The sequence below is a fragment of the Cyprinodon variegatus genome, unplaced genomic scaffold (assembly GCF_000732505.1).
Source record: "Cyprinodon variegatus isolate N-32 unplaced genomic scaffold, C_variegatus-1.0 Scaffold1499, whole genome shotgun sequence".
NCBI lineage: Eukaryota > Metazoa > Chordata > Actinopteri > Cyprinodontiformes > Cyprinodontidae > Cyprinodon > Cyprinodon variegatus.
Window position 1 is genome coordinate 86,834 of NW_015151952.1, and position 19,512 is coordinate 106,345.

Consider the following 19,512-nt stretch of genomic DNA (forward strand, 5'->3'; position numbering starts at 1 on the left):
CATGAGCTGTGTCAACAGAAGTAGAATGGTATAATAATGTGTTGATCCACCTGAGCCTTTACTTGCTCCGACTATCCTAGCTCTCTGAAGCTGAGGAATTTTAATGAGTTCGGCTCTCAGGGCATAACAGCTCTGACCTGAGTGCCTCCCTGTTTCTACTACCCTCACCTGACCCAAACAGCCCAGCTGCACGCTCCAGTACCACGTTTCCAGAACAATCCATGGGAGGCCCGCCGCTGCAGCACACAAACAGCAGCTCTCCTGTTCATTTCATAACAAAAGGCGGGCGGACGTTTAAACATGCTGATGTGAAATGAACAGATGGATGTTCTTAACCAGCTGTGACTTACTTCTGCCATCCACACCATTGGCAAACAAACGCAGACACACTGGAATAGGACAAGGAAAACAGGACAAACGTCAGACGTCAGTGAAAACATGACATCTCACATGCTGCTCTCTTCAGTCATTGTCATGGTCAGATCATGCCATGCATGGAATGTTTGTCTGGATGAAAACAAATTGTTTAAAAGGATCTAGATGAGCAACAGCATGGAGAATCTGTTTTTGAAAGCCTGAATATAAAAATATATGATGGTTTGAGGTGCCTTGCAAAAGTAACCCAACCCCTTGACATTTTCAACATTTCGTCAAGTTAGAACCGCAAACCTGAATTTTTTCTATTGAGATTTTATTCTATACATCAACATAAAGTAGCTGTAACTGTAAAGTGAAAGAAAAACATCACTGATTTACCTAAGTAAAGAAAAGTGTGTCCTTTGTATTTAGACCTCCTTACATCAGTACTATGTTGAGGCTTTTTGCTGCAGCTAAAGGTCGTTTAACATAGGCCTGGACTCTGAATGGACCATTCTAGTACATTGATTTCCCTTGATCTAAACCAGTAGCATGGCTGTATATTTTTGGTTGTCGGGCTGCTGTTGTTTTCCTTAAATAGACCACTTTAAATCAGTAGGACTGTATGATTTGGTTGATTTGTCTCTGTAAAGTGCCTTGAGATGACATGTGTTGTGAATTGGCGCTGTATAAATTAATTGAATTACTGAATGAAACTTCCAACTGATTTCTTTGCAGCCTTCAGGGTCTCCCTGTTTTTATCTCTGCCCATCTTCACCTTTGACCAGCTTCTCTATCCATGCTGAGGTAAAGCAACCCCACAGCCTGATGCTGCAGGCAGAATCGTTTTGCTGCAGGATGGTGCGTTCAGGGTCACAGACAATATTAGTTTTACCTCCACATGTCATACTTTACATACACTCTGAATAAAAAGAGTCAAATTTTTGGTTATATCAAACCACAGCATTTGTTTGCTACCCCATATCCTGTTTACAGAAATCCCTGTTTTATTTATTTATTTGTCATGATCTTGGCACGTATGGCTGGATTTGCCTCCTCTCTCACATCTGCTTACAGTAGCTCTGCCTAGCGCTCATCGTCTCTTATCAGATCCACCTGTTACTGCTTCTATTTAAGCTACCTGTTCCCAGCCATTGGTGCCAGATTATTTGAGCCGAGTGTGAGAATTTTCTAGCTATCTGTGAGTTTCTAAAACCCTGATCCTGACTAGTTTCTGTCCCTGGACTTCTGAGTTTTGGTTGCCCCTGTACTGCTCTGTTACCTGATTTGTTTTCGGCCTATTACCTGGATTCTGCCTGCTAACGACCTTGGACCTGTCTTCTTACCCCAGCTTGGATATTCCTTTTGCGCCTCTTCAGACTTCTGATCTCTCTTCTGGCCTGAAAACCTGCTCCTGCTTCTACTCTGGTTCTGGATTCTGCTCTTCCGTGTTTGCTGGCTTTTGCGCATCTGCCTGCTTTGCTTCTCTCCAAGAACTCTGGAAGCTACGGAGAAACAATCCCTCACGACTTCACCCGTTCTTCTGGGCTCAGACTGATCTATACCAGGTTAGAGACTCACACGCTCCTTATCGTTTCCCGTCTGAGTTCTGAAGTCACTAACCTGAACTCCCGTCTCTAGTATCCAGAGAACCTGTCCCTGCTGACGAAAAGCCACACGCGAGTGTCTTTAATAAATGCTTGTTTTGAAATTACACTGATCTGTCCACTTTAATTCTGGGTCCTACATTCTGAGCTTCTGACATTATTTTTGTGTTTTGGTTTTTTTTATTATTGCCACCCACCCATATCTGTGTTGCGAAGCTGACAGCTGTCCTGTCAATAGATTTTCCCACCTGAGTTTTGGATTTCTGAGGCTCCCCTAGAGTCATCTTCTCACACATCCTTTCTGTTTAGACAGACAGCCAAGTCTTAGTAGGTCAGCAATCCTAATGTACTGTTACCTTGTTCAGATGATGGGTTAAAAAGCGAAAACGTTGGGATATTCTATAATATCCAGACCCTGGATAAACCTGTCCACATCCTCCTCCCTGACCTGTTGTGTTCCTTGGATCCCATGATGCAGTTTGTTCTGTAATGTTCCCTAACAAACCCCTGAGGCCTTCACAGAGTGGCTGTTTTGTTTTTTTTTTTTACATCAAAATAAACTCAGTTGGATTTTATTTACTAATCAGATAAGTTCAAACTACAATGAACACTGGGTTTTATTTAGCAGATAATATATAATAAATAAACTACTGAACGGAGTGCAAAGTGCTTTGGTCAAGTCCTCAGACTTGAAAAAGCGCTATATACGTACAGGCCATTTATATTTCATCATTAAAACTGTGTGTCCTTTATGATTAATACATTACCTAATTACCTATTTTGATGTTTTAAACCTAAACAAAATTTGAGATTGAGTTTTTAAAGAAAAATAAGAAAACTAGAAACAAGGGCTTTAGTGAGTTTATTGTAGGGTTTGATCTGTTTTGTGCTGCTATTATAAACAAGGGAGGTGATGTATTTCTAACACTGCAGTAGAAGGAAGCATCCTTTCCAATGTGGGTCAGGAGCAGAAGAAAAGAGAAAACTAAGTTCTCGGTCCAACCTTTAACAAATAAACTGTTTGGACAAAGAAACTGTGTCTATAAAGGTGGAAATTGTTTGGGCAGGTGAACACATTTCAACATTACAAGTCTGGCTCTTATTTACTTCATCAACTTTTGACATTTGACACACTTTTCTTGTGTGTTTATAAATCATTTTATGTGTTTGTGTTTTGTTATCACGTCCCATAAAAAAACTAACCGGCTCCCCTCCCCTGTGGAGATCTCTGTTCGTAAACAGCTCTACTACAACTTGTCCCACGCCCCCCTGTCCAAAATTATTTCCCCTTTCAAACAAGCCCACTTGAGCGCAGATCAAACGCTTGTTCTCAAGCCATATCTCCTTCATGGTTTCAAGGTTACTGCCAAGGATGTCATTAGGCCCTACTGGAAGTCAAACAAGGCTGCAGCCGAGTTGTCTGGGAGAGAAAAAGAGATGAGACTGGAGCTGCTTGCTATGATAACGATGCAAACCAAATTAAGTCTAATTATGATGAAATTAAGCTTCTCTGACAGTGACATTAAAGCTGAGACATGTTCAATCACAGAAGCTCCTGCTATCACCAGGATACAAACAAATCCAAACGTTGTTGGGCTTTTTTCCTTACTGCTTTGTTTCCCTCCCTAGAAACAGTAATATCGAATTACTCCAGCAGACTGTAAACAAAATGATGGATCAATATTAAGACAGCGAGGCAGAGCACTAAGGGATCAGGCTGCTTGGCTACTGTGACCCCTACAATCACCAACTGTAACACTAGAAGAGCAAAGGGATGAGAAAGGAGAAAACCAAGAAGCTACACGCTGTCGTTTTTGCTCCTCGCAAGAGATGATGGATGTGTCGCCTGGTTTCATGGAAATACCAGTTTTAAGATCCAATTTAATTCATTACTTTTAATCTAATCAATTTAAATATACAAAAAATATTTTCTTTAGACAGTGAGTAATATTGTTTGAAAGGGCTACACAACAGATCTCAGTCCGCAGTATCAGCTTTCGATTTTATTTCTTGATTTTTATTTTTTTTTCTGATCTGCTGATTACCATTTTACTTTTTAAAAGATTAAAACAAACTTACTTTTGTGGACATTGATTTCAAACAGTGACCATTAAAGGTTAAATGCTCCGTAGGCAGGAGTTTAGTCCAACATTAAAAGAAAAGGATTAAAGGACAATCCTATTGTATAAATCCAAGCATGTGTCCTTCATCCTTCCATCTGATTTAGTAACCAAAAAAAATATAGATTTTTTCAATAAACAACAAAAAAAATGTTAGTCAATAGATAGAAAATAGACTCAGTCCAATTAATTGGTTGGTTAGTTATTGCATCACTGATCAAATTAATAGATTGATTAGCTGAATTAAACAGTTATAACTTGTGATGTCTGATCTAACATGGTTATAAAGGAAACTTTGAATGATGGATGTAGGATCTTTGATTAAACTTAACAACCAGTCCCTGCCAAGTAAGTCAAACAGCCACCTTGAGGCAGCCATCTTTTTACTAAATTTTGCTAAAATTATTTTTGTTTATCTAACAATCTGAGTTCTCACCTTCAGTCTTACAGGATTTAGTGTTTTTACATTGACAGAGAAACAAAGACTGAGTTGGCTGCTGCAGTATCCCAAATGTGTCATGTTATCTGACTGGGACACAGTTCCTACAGACAAACTTTAAAACCAGTCACCAAACTTTATGGTGTGCTTGTATGCAATACCTTAAATATAAAGAACAACTTTTTCTGTAGTTTTTTCCACATAACCATTAACTGGAAGTCCATTTTTAATACAGATTGGTACGACCCTGTTTATAAAAAAGTCAAAAAATACCGCAGCATCACTAGCATTCTCACAGAATGGATCCTCCCTAGTGGCTCTTCAACTCTATGTATAAAGCTGTGAAGAATTCTAGCCTAGTTAACCTAGTTAGTTGGACAATAAGGTTGCCAGCAGAAACGCCTGCTGGGGGCAAATAAGTGATACTTCCTGCCATCCAGAATATGCTCGGTAAGTTAAGTGCAGACCTGGTAACTACTAATTAAACGCAGCATGTTATCTTACAGAGCTGTTGAACTTACAGGCATATATGCCATTTATTTGATGTATTTTAAAGCACCGCTGTGTAACTTTTAACCACTAGGGGCGCTACTACTGCAACTACCAGGTTTAGCTCTTATGAACGCAACCAACAGTCTCCATCCCTTTCAGCTTGGTAATTTGGATTTTGGGTCTGGAGAGTTAACCATAAAACAGCTTTACAGGCGGTGGATACTGACTCGTGTTGAATTTTAAAGAGTGATTGAGTCACGATTACTACTACAGGCTGAACAAAAGCTAAAACAAAAAGAAAGCTGAACATCATTTTTAAATCACAAATGTGTATTTTATGTTTCAATAGCAATCGAATATCCTGTATTTAATCCACACATCCTCTCCCAACAGCATGAGAAACTGATCTGTTCCATGTTTTAGTACATTGGGAGGATTGTTTGTCTTCATTCTCTCTGACGGACAGGCTGTGACGCAGCTTCAGGGTAGGATCAGCCCACTAACAGCAGGCACCATGCAGCACTGCAGAGTATTGCGTGTGTGAATGTGATTAGAAGTCCGAAGGAGCACTAGCAGCGTGTGCAGATAGTGGAGTGGACAAAGCAGCTCATAACTGAAGTTTCAGGGAAAGAGCCTACGAATATAGACATTAAAAATAGGCTAGGCTATCACCTAAAAGTAGAACGAAGAAAGGTCACTAAAAAAAAACTCTTAAGAAACAAAATGTTCCCAGGGTGATGCCTGAGCAGCTACCTTGAGATTTAACTTTTAAAAAGTTTTACAAATTCAATAAATTCAACTAAAAATGAATGAATTGGCAAGAAAATGTGGATATAGATCAAATAAAAATCATTATACGAAGGAGTTCTTTATTTCCTTTTCTGCCTTGATATGCGTATGACCTTGAGTGACATCCCCTTCTTAATAGGAAGTATGAACAGACACTGATGATGGACAAGGAGACCTTCCCAAAGGTTGGAACAGACTCTCATTCTATAACAAACTCACTTATCGGTATTGATAAGGAAACAGCTTTATGCATCAGTGCATAAAACAGTTCTAAGCCACAATCCACTCAGCATAAAACTTTTAACTTTGAACAATGTGTGCAGGCAATGTAAAGAACTCGCTCTATGTACTGCTCTTTAATCAGTCCAGAGGCCACATGAAGTTTGGAGGTCCTTAACTACTGACTCTGCAGACGACTATCCATCTCAGTACACATATAAGTTTTTGTTAAGCTACCTTTAATATGTGACTCTAAGGCAATATTTAATACTTGTATGCATAGGTGCTGGATTTTATAATCTTGAATGTGTGAAACACACTGAAACAGAAACTAAAAGGACACCAATGATGCTAACTTTTTCTAGCTTCAGTGAAATTGGTATAAAATCCTGCACAATAAGTACACTTATTAAAAAAACAACACTTTAATTTACCAGGTGTTTATTTGATATCTAAAAATGATTAAAAATGTACTAAAAACAAACATTTTTACTGTAGGAATGGATGTTTTCTTTTTAAATAAAAGGAATTGCATCCTGTTTTTGTTTCCAGCTTTTGTACTTGTTAGAGCCATATAGAAATTATGTGTATCTTCATGTTATATGCGATTAGAATTTAGTTATTGAAATAAACTCTTTATTGGTCATATTTTGTGGTTATGTTATATCACTTAATTAGGCTTTAAATGTCCAGTTTTGCTTTAGGGGGGCGCATGGCAGCGCTTTAGAAGTTTTAATGGAGCAGGACGAGGAGCAACAGTTTTCTGACTGTTAAGGTTATTTGTAAATTTGCTTTTCACTTTGGATTTATTAGATGTGATGGACCATCTTTTTCTTTTTTATTTTGCTTCAGTTCTTAAGTAAGGTTAACTAGTCAGAAACTTCACATCTTGCAAGAGTGGCGAAGTTCATTTTTATTGTCAGGAAAGAAATTTAGCCACTACAGCACCAATACCCATGACTTAGTGAAACTGTGGTATCTTTCCTGAAGTATGTCATAGTGTGAGAATCCAATAAAAATGATTTTGCCTCTGTATGTGTTTATAATGATGGGAAAGGGGGTTTGACATTTCAAATATGGCAAGACTAGAGAAAAAGTGGGCTAACAAGAGGGTGGAAGTGAAAAAAAAATAGACAATGAGACAACTAGGAAATGCTGCACAAAAGGTGTGTAAACATTCAGAGAGCAATGCATTTCCTTTATGATTAATCCATCAACCACCAAACAGAGTAACATATTAATCTGGTGTCATTATTGCAGGAGAGAAAGGAAGAAAACCTGCAAATTGTGCAGTTTTAATTTTTAAGCCCAGGGACTTAAGTTTGTGTTTATTAAAACGATCAGGCTTTTCACTCGAGTCATCCTTCCTCATGGGAAGCAACGAGGAGGAGGTCACCCTCTGTGGCCGGAAAGTCACATGATTTAGATCGGAGTAGGAGGGGACAGTGAATAAAAAAAAAGGAGATGGGAATATATGGGGAAAAAAGTGAGACAATGTTCCCTAAAGATAGAGACACAGACAAAAGGAGAGAGAACAACACCCTTCACTCTTAGACTATGACCTATTCCAGCAGGCTTGTTTTCTCTCAGACACCAGATATATCTGTCAGCAGGCATCCAGCAGAGGCTTGTGACCTCTCGTCATGGCCCAGGGAAAACAAACAGCACAAATACAATAAGAGACAGGGTTTCCCAGCTCCGCCAGGCTCTCCCAGGGTCTAAAAGTCCACTTAGCACCCTCAGTAAATCCTTGTGGAAGATAGAAAGTTTTATTATGCAGAGGTATAACAGTAAACGGAAATGGCCCTTTGATTCTAGGAGGAGGTTAATCATTTCATCATGAAGGAAGACACAAGCTGCCCTGTCCCACCTGTTTTTGTCTTCTATTGCCTTCAGCCATCTATGCCTTTCATGTTGTCTTTTACTTTGCACTTTCTCACTCTAACTAACTCCACAGGGATCCCTGAGCAGGCCTCAGCAAACATCGTCATTATCGGAAGGGGGGCACTCCTTGGGGCTAAAACAACAACAACAACAACAAACATCACAACCTCTAAATAATTTACTCTCCTGTGAGGCTGCCAGCGATCTTGGACCAGCCAGCCAACAAACTGGGATGCAGTACAGCACAATTATGAGCTAAGTGTCCCTGCAGGGCCCCTCCAACAATGTTCCTTTACCCCTTCAAAGCTGGTGCCCATGAGTCGATTGGCCAGTCCAGGAAAGCAGAGGTCATTAAGATCTAACTGATAGCTTTGAAGTGAATAACGAAGATTTGAAACAGACCCGGTCAGGGCGCTGATGTTTTTGGGCAGCCTTCAAAAGATTCTACTTGTGGTTTGGATGCACTTGAGAAATTATAAGAGGTTATGTTCCTTGTCACCCCTTCACAATGTCACACCCCTGATGTTCTGGTTGTTCTCTAACAAAACTTTTTCGAGTTTGAACTGAAGATTTTGCCAGGAGGCATTTCAGGCTTTCTATGAGTCCATTCATACCCCGCGTAGGTTTTGTGGGTCTACTGTACGCTAATTTTGGTGACTCCAATTAATACTATCTACGAGGAGGTTTATGTAAGGGCCACAATCTGAAGAAAGTTAAGGGGCCAAAACAGGGATCTGATTGGAATAAACATTGAGATATTGTAGCATTATTATCTTGAAAATTCATTAAAAACTGTATCTCTTTCAAACCGTCAAAGGGTGGGAGTGTTATTTCAGACATCAAAAAGATTAGCAGCAACAGGTGGGGAAGGGGAAGCCATGTATTGCACTGCAATACATAGAGTCAATAGACCTCAACTTACTCAGATGTTTTCCCTGGAATCTCACTAATATAGCATTTTATTTAAGGAAAACATTTTAATATGTTGTGTTGTTTTTTTATAAACATAGTTATACCTACAAAACAGAAATCCACCCATCCAAATTTTATAGAACAAGTAGCTGATTTCTGAATTAAACAGCTAAATGTAGCAGTGCATTGACCATTCTGGCCCTGCAGAGCCTTAAGTGTGAGGAATAAACCTTAATCTCTAAACCTTCACGTATTCACAGAGATGCAGAAAGCACAGCATAATTAAAAAGTGGGGGTAGTGAGGGGTGGAAATATGAACATGATGCAGTAAACTTTTAATAATGGGAGCTTGTGCTCATTTTCAAGCATCTGAGGTAATATTTATCTAAAGCTTTTAGAGGGTGACATTTTTATTCAGCAGTGCTCCTTATAATTGGATAAATAATACCAAACTTTAAAATAAATGGCGCTTTAAATTACTAACAGGACATTTTTCCCTCTCAGAGAAACAGAAACAGTGATGAAAGGAAAACATGACCTGTAAGCTATGTTTCTTTCTGAATCTTACAATAATTAAAACTGTGAATTGTTGATTTTACCATAAAGTCAAGGTTTAAGAATAAAACCTTATGAGTTATCAATAAGACAGACATAAAAAGGAACTTGTCTGTTATCTGGTTGTGTTTTGTTGTTGTCGATGACTGAGATACGATTTGTGCGTATTCCCATGGAAGATTACCAACCGCCCCAACAATAAAAAGTAACTTAATTACAGAGTCGTGACTCCTGACTGTGCGCTAATGGCAGTCAGATCCATATGAGGTATGTGCTGACATGAGTGGAGGCTGGCCAACGAGTGAGGACAATAAAAGAGATAACAGAGAGAGAGGAAGGGAGAGAGAGACGGAAACAGCTCCTACTGTACTTAGACTGGGCTTTGCTCCCCTTCCACTGCAGGGGACGATGGTGAAGGGCCAAGAAACCCATCAGATCCCTGAAGGAAGTGGGTCAAACTGGTCACGAATCTATCCTGTTACAAGTCATCAGAACAATTCAGATTGCAACTGATATATCTGAGAGGACTGGTTTTATCTCACACTATGTAATATATTTACAAATGCGTTGTCAACCGCAGAGGACGCTCTATTTGCGGATTATACAACATCCTGAGCAACAGTTCTTATTTTAATAAATACCAGTCAGTCTGTTGTGATCCAACAACTGAGGGCCTGAAACTTAACGCTTATTAAATCAAAGCAGCAGCTGATATAGAATATATATTTGATAGCATTTAACAGATTAGAAACCGCAAACCTGCATGATGTCCTCTACAAGCTACAGGCTGAACTAAAGCAGGAAGCTGCTGTTATGTTCGGAATTAAAGTGGAGATAAATTAATCTTATTTTAGGTTAACGGGAGCAGAAAGTCCTCGTCTTCAGCACATTGCACCAAGAATAGATTGCATTATCACTGAGGGCAGGCCTGAGGATGCTCTGACAGCTGTTATAGGAGCCTGGTTTTAGATAAACTGCAAAACAACATCAAGAAGTGGGGAATTTTCCTCTAACAACCTGTGAGGCATAATGAATGAGATGAGACATGGTATGTGTGTGACCACAGGCCTCAGTGGTCAGTCAGTCGAGCTATCCTCAGGAATGGCAGAAGGAGAGTTATGCAACCACTTTAATAGGTCTCATATTGTCAGTTATTTTGGCCCTATCGCCACTGAGATCCCATTGTACCTTACAAAGTGTACTCAGTGCCCTTTGAGCCAAAAATCACAAGACTTCACTAAAGGACACACAGTTGCTAATTACTACACCTCCACTCAGAAAGCCAGAACAAAAAATGTAGATGTAAAGACATACTTCACTGATTAACAGTTTTAGTTTAACTCAGAAAACATCTGATTCACTAAAGGAAAAGGTTTTTTATTTATATATTAAATAGGGAATTTCCACAGGTAATCAGTGGTAACAGCTTTATTGTATAAAATACAATAAAAATGCTATTTATTCAACCATTTTCCTCCTGGAATAAGAATGTCTCAACACTTCATGTACTCTTCCAGGTTTTCCCTTTAATGGACTTAATAACTTAACAAATAACAGCTTCTTCTCTCCTTAGGGAAGAAAAGTACCCCTCAGCATTAAACTGCCATTACCATGTTGCAAAGTTGGAATTGTGCATTCTGGGTGATATGCTGTGTTGGGACATTATGAGTTTAAAATCTGGTCTCATTCAACCTCAGCACCTTCTTCCCAATGTTTCTGTTCCCCTAAGCATCTTGCGGTACATATTATAAATAAGACCTCTACCTGCTTCCTTCTAGCCACTTTCTCTGGGACTCTTCTTGCCAGTTTAGCTAGACAGCCATGTCTTAGTAGGTGTGCTGTTGTGTTAAACCTGTTCTGTTCCAATGATTTTCATAGCTTGGGATGAAGTTTTATATTACCTAAACCTGCTTAAACCTCTTTTCAACTTTCTCCCAGACGTGTCTGCTGTGTTCCTTTGTCATTATAACACTGCTTGTTGACTAATTTCCTACCGAACTTCTGAAGCCTTCACAGTAAAGCTCAGCTGTAAGGAAATGACACACAGTTAAGCTCTACTTACTAATCCGGTTACTTCTTAAGGAAATTTGTTGAACTGGACTTTATTTTGATACGTCAAAAGTAAAAGTGGCTTTTCAGAGTTTTATATTTAAAATAAGAAACTAAAAAAATATTTATACAACTTTCCTTCGGTCGCACAATTGTAATTATAATACCTTGCAAAAATCTAAGGCATAAAATCCAAACCAAATAAGAACTTCTATATAAACAGATTGCAACGAGATGCCTTAGAGTTGCACCTGAGGAGCTGATGGACAATTTCCATGAGTCGTTTTCCCTTTCAAAAATTGTGGGCATCAAGCTGCCTCTCATTCAAATTCGGATGATAAAGGAGTTTCATAACAACCAGACATCCTGCCCCATAGGCTGCCACAGAAAAGTCAGATTTCTGTTTAACAATGCAGAGCTCATCAAACTCTTCAGTGGATTTCTGCATCTGTATCATAATTGTATCAAATGTTGATGTTTTATTCACTACTAAAGGCTCTGTGCAGTACAAAAACCAGATGACCCTGAGGCGAAAGGTATGATTGGATAAACTTAGAAAAAAGATAAGCCCCAAAATTTAATTTGAATTTAGAAAAGCCTAAGAGTCAATTTAATATCATTTCTAATAAAGGATCCACAGATGAATACTGCAAAGATAATAGCATTTCATAATTATAATGGTAAACAACAATGAACATTTCTGCAAATTAGAACCAACAACATCTAATAAACAAGTAAGCCACTGGAAGAAAATGAATATCTGTCTTTAGAAGTTAACCTGCTGTATCTTTGCTCAGGTAGAGCAGTGATGTCTGTCACAGCATAATGAAGCTTTCTGTGTTGCTGCAGGAAGAATTAAGTGCTCTAATTAGCACTCTAATGTAAAGAGTAGTGATAATGGAAAGAAGTGCCTTGTGAGGTTCACTAATGTTGCACACAGAAAGATCACTGTGACCTGGGGGGTGCTGTACACGCACATTCCTTAGGAATTGATCAACTGCAGCTTATTGACAGGAAATTAAAATGATTATTCCGCATTTTTGGAGAATTTATTACAAAAACACATATTGCACAATTCAAGACGTCATTTTACAGTAGACAGCTATTTTTACTGTTAAAGGCAACAACTATGAACCATAAGTGACAGTCTGAGAGCTCACCAAAATATGTTTAAAAACAATATGTTCTCTATCAGTGTATGGAGCCATTTCAGCCAAAATTAAATAAATAAATGGGTGAAATGGCTCTCCATATCAGTGGAGGATCTGTTTGTAAATTGGGGTTGAGAACAGCTTGTATCAGAGCAGAATCTGCAGTTTTTCACCTGTACCTGTACATGGTAAAAGCAAGTAACATTAAACTTTGTGGCTGAACAAGTACAGACACTTTACCTCCAGCGGGTTTTCCTGATAAACAGCAGAAACGGTCTTCTTCTGGTTGATCCTGCAGAGATGTTTCCCAGGCAGTCTGCTGCAGTCCTCGCAGACAGCCTTCTCCAGCCTCCAGCAGATGGATGAATGCGGTCCGGCTGTTCACTGTTTGCTGTACTTTCTTCCACAGCTGATCTGCTGCACTGTACAGCTGTAGAGTAACAGCCTGTCTAACTCCACTGTCTGTTCCTGCCTCCTTTTTTTTTTCTTCCTTTTCTGTGTACCACGAATGGGGGGAAAATGACTCAATGTCTCCCCCTACAGGCTCAGGCATGCATTTGTTTTAATTCCATAATTGAACTGCGGTCATCCATCCATTTTCTAACACGCTTAATCCCAAGTGGGGTCACGAGGGGTGCTGGTGCCTATCTCCAGCTGTCTACGGGCGAGAGGCGGGGTCCAGTGCATGGGGCAACACAGAGACAAACAACCATTCACACACTTATTCACACCTAAGGATAATTTAGAGAAGCCAATAAACCTAACAGTTGTGTTTTTGGACTGTGGGAGGAGTACCCAGAGAGAACCCATGCATGCTCAGGGAGAACCTGCAAACTCCATGCAGAAAGACCCCGGGCCAGGAATCGAACCCAGAACCTTCTTGCTGCAAGGCCACTCCGCAGCCACTGCGGTCATTACTCCTGGCAAACATTTACAAACTTTTGATTCAATCAAAAACTTTAATTGGTAGCTAAATGAGACCAAAAGGTTGCAAGCTACGAGACAAATCTGAGTGCTGAAAATAAATGTAATTTTTATGAATATTTCATTCAAATGAGGGTGGGGTATTATTTTGAGAAGGTTGCAAGGAACCAGTTTGATCCCCACAGCCTGCAGTCTTGGTCCCTGTGCAAGACCCTTAATGCCACGCTGCTCCCCAGGCGCCTCACAGTGGTAGCCCACTGCTCCCTCAAGGGAAGGGTTAAGATGCAGAAGTGAATTTCTCCAATGTAAGATCAATTAAAATTAGCTATAATTCATCTTAATAAGCAGTTAAATAATACTACACTATATATATCACTATATTGAAATTACAGTAGACCCCTTTTATAACTGCTCATCATCTTATTTTAATCTTTTTATAATGATCATTGGTGGTTTCTTGCACATCACTCTAATCTTTAGCTCTTTCTACAAGTTCTTGTTAAAATCCTAGCAAAGTCTCTTCAAATTGTTTGTACTGACTCCTGTCAGAAGACACTCGCATGTCTTATAAAAATATTTTGGATCTGTTGGTGGTATGGAAGTGTGGAACTCTAAGAAATACATTTTTCCTATAAAAATGCAATCAGGACACTCTTGACCCTTTTAATGTTTTGTTTTAATAACTTAGCAGTCTATAAATTCATATTTTTAAGTACCCACAGTTAAAACCAGACATTTACATACACTACACATAGCTTTTTAAACTCACCGACTTTAAACCCAAATAAAAAAATATCCAGATTTTGGTAAATTTGGATAACTAAAATATTTCAATTTGCCAATAGTCAGAGTGATAAAAATTACTTAGGCAAATTTAATTCAGGTTTAGATCAATTCATACACATAAAAAAAGCCAAAAATAAATTTTTTATGTTGGTTTGGTGGAAGACAGATCCTGGCCAAGAGGTGTCACTTGATTTTCACTGAGTTGGTAACCCTAGCAGGAAAGAACAGAAGAATAAGTCACATAAATAATTTTCAGTTGACCCATGAAGCAAGGTATTTCTGATTATATTTATATTTTTCACATCACAGCTGTCTGTCCAGAGGGATGCTTCTCAGGTAATTGTTAACTTACATCAGGGTTGAACAGTAATGAATTAGCCCAAATCCTCACAGAAGTGCAACAACACCTGTGGAATAAATCGATCAATATTTAGATAAACATGCAAAATCTTAAAAATAGAAGAGACAAAAATTCAGGTCTCAGATGATTGTCAGCCTTTGCAGGGATATTTTGCAAGATATGTTTGCTATGATCTGCAACAAGGTAAAAATGAATGAAGCAATTAACCCATCATGCATAATTTTGGGGCAGTGGAAGAAAGCATGAACAGGGAGAGCAGGCAACATACACGCAAAAATACCTCCCACCAAAATTGGTACCCAACATCTTTTTATTGCAAATGGCAGAAATGAATATAACTAACACTGAATCAATATGTTAAGACTTTAAAGGGATTGAATTCCACCAGGTATTGATGCCACATCAAAAAGTTTATTTTTGTCACTGCAAAACAATCTCCAAAAGAACCAGTAAGGAATTAGCAGGGTGATTACCAAAGCAACACTGCCACCTACCGTCTTTTTTTCCCCCCTTATGTTTCTTGAAGCCTCAGTTCAGCTTTGGGTTGGTTTAATGTGGTGTCTAATTAACACACTGCCATGTGTTTGGTTCAAAAAGGTAGAAAAGTACTAGAAAGAGTGACCAGCAGAGTGGTTGCATAGAAGCAGAGAGGGCAGAGCTGATTCAGCAGATGAAACCTGCACTATGAGGGAATAGCAGATAGACAAGAGTAGTGCATGAAGCATTTAAACAGCATAAAAAAAAAAAAGTCACAATTAGTAGAAAATTTGATTACCGATGGTTATTATGGCAATGTATCCTGGACTGAGGCTTGTCACTTCCTTGCCACTGTCTGGATGGGTTGTTGGTGGGGAAGTAGCAGCTGAAAAGCAAAAAAAAAAAAAAACACCTATATTTAAAGGAAAAAGATAATCTGAAAAAAATGTATCTCCTCAAAATATTTACCATAAATCTGACGGCAGATTGGGTCAAGGTCTGCAGTAAAAAAAAAAAAAAAACAAAAGAAAAGAAAAAACTTTATTGAAAATATACCCTCAGCCAGCTCTATTATATTCAACAAACAACAAACACTGCATGTAAAATTTTATTGAGCAATAAGTGATGTTAATAGTAAAGTCTTAGAAATATTTTTCCATTAGTTAATTACTTATTTATTAATCTACACATCTGCAAAAAAGTAGGTCACTGTAGAAAACAAGCGATTAGAAGTCTAGTTTGTTTTTGTTTTAAGTTGTTTGATGTGGAGGACAGAGAGTAAGAATGTGGAATAAACGCGCTGGGACAAGAAGAAGGAGAAAATTAAGCCAAAAGACCTGTGTGATAAAAAAAACTAATCACCTAAACGAAACATCCACACTGTTGGTGGCAGCATCATGCTGTGGGAAGGGTTCTCTTTAACAGGGACATGTCAAGAATAATGGAAAGATGGATGATCAAAAACACAAGATAATCCAAGAAGAAAACATTGCTACAAAAATACTTGAGACTGAGGTTTTCTTTGCAGCAAGGCAAGAAAACTTAAAAAACTGCCAGAGCTACATGAAATGGTTTATCTGCAATAGAGCACTATATGATAGAATGGTCCAGTCAAATTACTGACTATCTTTCAGAAGAATAATCTGTGGCAAGACTTAAAATATTTTCTCCTTGTCAAAACTGAATGAGCTTGAATTATTTTGCAAATAAGAACTGCAAAAGAAATTTAGTCAGAAGATGTCACCTCTGGTGGTACATTTCTAAAAGGCTGAAACTGTTATTGCAAAAAAAAAAAAAAAAAACAGGACACAAAGTGAGTGTATATGGTTCATTTCAATTCCATGATCTCAAAGCTTTGTTTGACCAGATCTGTGTGGAAAAAATACCTGGTTAAATAAAAGTTATGATTATTTTATTTAATTTACCATTATTATTCTACTATTATCACTTAGTAATTGTCATTACAAACTATGCAAATGCAGAACACTAAAGACTAAAGACTGGAGGACATCAGAAAATACCACTAACTTGAAAAACTGTCATGATCTTGGTGCAGATGACTGGCTTAATTGCTCATTTCATTCACCTGTCCAATTCTTCCCGGGTTCTCATTACCTGTCATCAGAGCCACATTATTTCTCTCCAGCCTGTGGTGAGTGTTTTTATTGTACCTTAGGCCGGGCATACACTGTACGATTTTTTGCCCTTTTTGGGCAATTTTTTGATCAGACCGACTTTAAGCCGTTCTCCTGGCAGTTCTCCGTGCAGTTCTCCTGGATTGCAGCATCTGGGACACTGTAGGTGGCGCCTGCTGCATCTTGTTGGCAGCCCACCAGCTGGATCCTACATACATAGTCTTTATCCATTAGATTTACATTGTCACTAAGCCATTTCCTTTCTGCAGAGTTTCCTGTGATAGATGCCCTAGCCACTACTACTCTGAACCGACAGATTTTAATAAAGGCTTTTTGAGTTTTCCCACTGTCTGTCTTCCCTGAATACTGAGTCCGTCGGTTCTGACAAAAACGACAGGAAAGTTTGTGAGTGTTCCACTCAGACTTCCCTGTAGTTGTCAAATAAAAACTGATGTTTGTCAATGCAGCCAATATACTTTAAATCAGAAATACCTGAGCATTTTTTTGTAGCGATATAGTAACTATCCTCCTCAAATTCACAGGTGCTCCCCTTTCTGCTGGAAACAAATGCACGGCCATGAAATTGGCACACTGTATTAAGAAGAGGAGGTCCTGAGCAGTCTGGGATTGAGCCATGCGGAATGAGTTGGTCATCAAAAAACACTGTGACCACATCAGCAGCACATCCTTCAGGTTTGCAGTAAGACAGCTGTGGTGAAGCTCTGGCAGCTGTAACATCAAGTAGAAAATGTTTCTTATAAACATGTTGTTTAACACGTTAAGATCCATCTGAGTTAGAGGAGACATTTCTGACCTGTCAGACCTGGATGGCTCAGAGGGTTTCCCAAACAGTTATCCCTATGGAAAAAAAAGTAATATCCAGGTTTTCTGCTGGTGGCTAATGAGGACAGCTAAAAGTCTGCAAATTCTTCATGCTTTAGCTAGCAATGATCAGCCCCCTGCCACTGTTGTTACACTGTGGTATTGGGCAGGATTGTTGTCTTTACCTGGGCTGTCCTGTTTATTGAGCAATTAGCTATTACCATCTGAGCTAATGCTGATATCACCGGAATTAGAATCAATACTCTGGAGTTCCAGATTGAATTATATGTTAAAGACATGTTTGGCACTGTCTGATATCAAACAGTCGATTTCAACTCTTCTTGGGCTGATTAAAGGTTTATTAATCTAATTAAATTCATTTTTTTTTAATGTTTTTTGGCTGCATTATTCTAAACCTGAGAACAAATTGTGTCTCCATTTCCCCAAAACGTGACAGATGTAATGTTGGTGATGGTACACTGGGTTATTTATTCTTTTTTTTTTTTCCTTGAGCTTAAACATATTTGGTTTAATATTCTTCAACTGTATGGCATTATTTATAAGAGACAATAATACTAGATGCTTTGACCATAATACTTGGATGTCCTATTCCCACTGATAAACTGGTGGGAAACAATTGTCTTTTGTGATCAAAGAAAGAGTTATGTTAAGAGAATCTGTGGCACCTGCTTGTGATCATAAATGGTTGATACGGTGTCTTCCTTTTACTTCAAAAAGATATAAACTGTGGGACTATCATAATACGGTAGGTTTAAAATTCGGGGGCCTTTTATGGACCCAGCATTTTGAGTTTTGTACCCCTTTGAGCGTTTTGTCTGACCATGAGTATCCCTCTCAGTCAAAAGTTTTGACAATAACTAATTATAAAATAAAGAGTATTTTATTTCATCTTTTTAACTTGAGCATTTTTTTGGCATGTTATTCTTTCCAATGCAAATAATATAAAAGAAAAACATAAATATGTTGCCCGAAAGCTAGTTAGGTATCAAAATAAATACAGAATAAATCATACCATAAATCTGCCTAAAACTGGACCTCCTCTGAGTAGCTATCCTGTAATCACAATAAGGAATTGGGAACAAAATACTGAACAAAAATTATAGTCAGATCAACTCAATTTGTTTTACTTTTTTGTTCATCATTCATGACACCTGAGCTTGCTTTCATCAGGTGTAGGAAAACAGGTGAACCAAGGCTGTTCTATACATACAGTCTGTTCCTCTGCTTGGTTTTGATGTGTGTCACAGCTGAATGTGAACTCAAACATATAAGAAAAACTTACTTTTTGACTGAAAAAAGCTATTTTTAATTTTTAGTTGGGTCCTCACAAAGTAGAACAGATCCCAGCCCTATTTTATTCTATTACAAACCACTGAACCCAGTTATTGTGTATGTATTTCTCATATTTTTCCAGTTGTCTTTTGTTTGTTATAAAAAACATTTCAATAAAAATATTTGGGAAAAAAGCCATCAAATTATCAGAAACCTACCCAACATGGTAGATATTGTTCTGAATATCAGGGTGGAAAAAATCCTTCTGGCCATCTCTTCTGTTGGTCACTTGAGTAGATTTTTGTTCCACTGCACCTAAAAGAGATTTTTGTTTATACAAGCATCAGAACACCGCACATACCGTATTTTCACGACTATAAGGCGTCTTTTTTTCCCCTCAAAATGTGCGGTGCGCCCTATGGTGCGGTGCGCCCTATGTGTGTTGTAACTGCGACTTTTGAGACCACCTCATTGAGGAGATGATGAAAGAGTGGCTGAATGTAAGGAGACCAGGTGTTTTTTTTCCACCCCTTACCTTTCCCCTTATCCTGTCACTCCACGAGTTGAGGTTTAACAGCTGATGTGAAAAACATGGTGAAACAAATTAAGCTGTGCTCGCTGTTATTCAACCGCTGGACATC

General features: G+C 38.5%; 1 protein-coding gene and 1 long non-coding RNA gene across 7 annotated transcripts in view; both read right to left on the reverse strand.

Moving 5' to 3' along the window:
* Positions 1-13,067, reverse strand: part of LOC107103656 (phosphatidylinositol 4-phosphate 5-kinase type-1 beta-like) — a 45,570-nt gene extending 32,503 nt beyond the window's left edge. Inside the window, exon 1 of the mRNA XM_015403444.1 lies at positions 12,815-13,067. The gene's annotated coding sequence lies outside the window, so the exon portion shown is untranslated. The remainder of the gene's footprint in view (positions 1-12,814) is intronic.
* Positions 13,068-13,429: 362 nt separating this feature from the next.
* On the reverse strand, positions 13,430-19,262 carry LOC107103652. Of its 6 annotated transcripts, XR_001482197.1 has the most exons (9): positions 19,090-19,255; positions 17,571-17,614; positions 17,249-17,485; positions 15,984-16,037; positions 15,591-15,620; positions 15,421-15,507; positions 15,140-15,327; positions 14,637-14,691; positions 13,430-14,495 (listed from the first exon to the last, which is right to left on the reverse strand). It is a non-coding gene; the product is annotated as an uncharacterized LOC107103652 (long non-coding RNA). The 6 variants fall into 6 exon arrangements; XR_001482194.1 differs by having other exon boundaries at positions 15,984-17,485; positions 19,090-19,262; XR_001482196.1 differs by lacking the exon at positions 15,984-16,037 and having other exon boundaries at positions 15,140-15,322; positions 19,090-19,251.
* Positions 19,263-19,512: the final 250 nt, after the last annotated feature.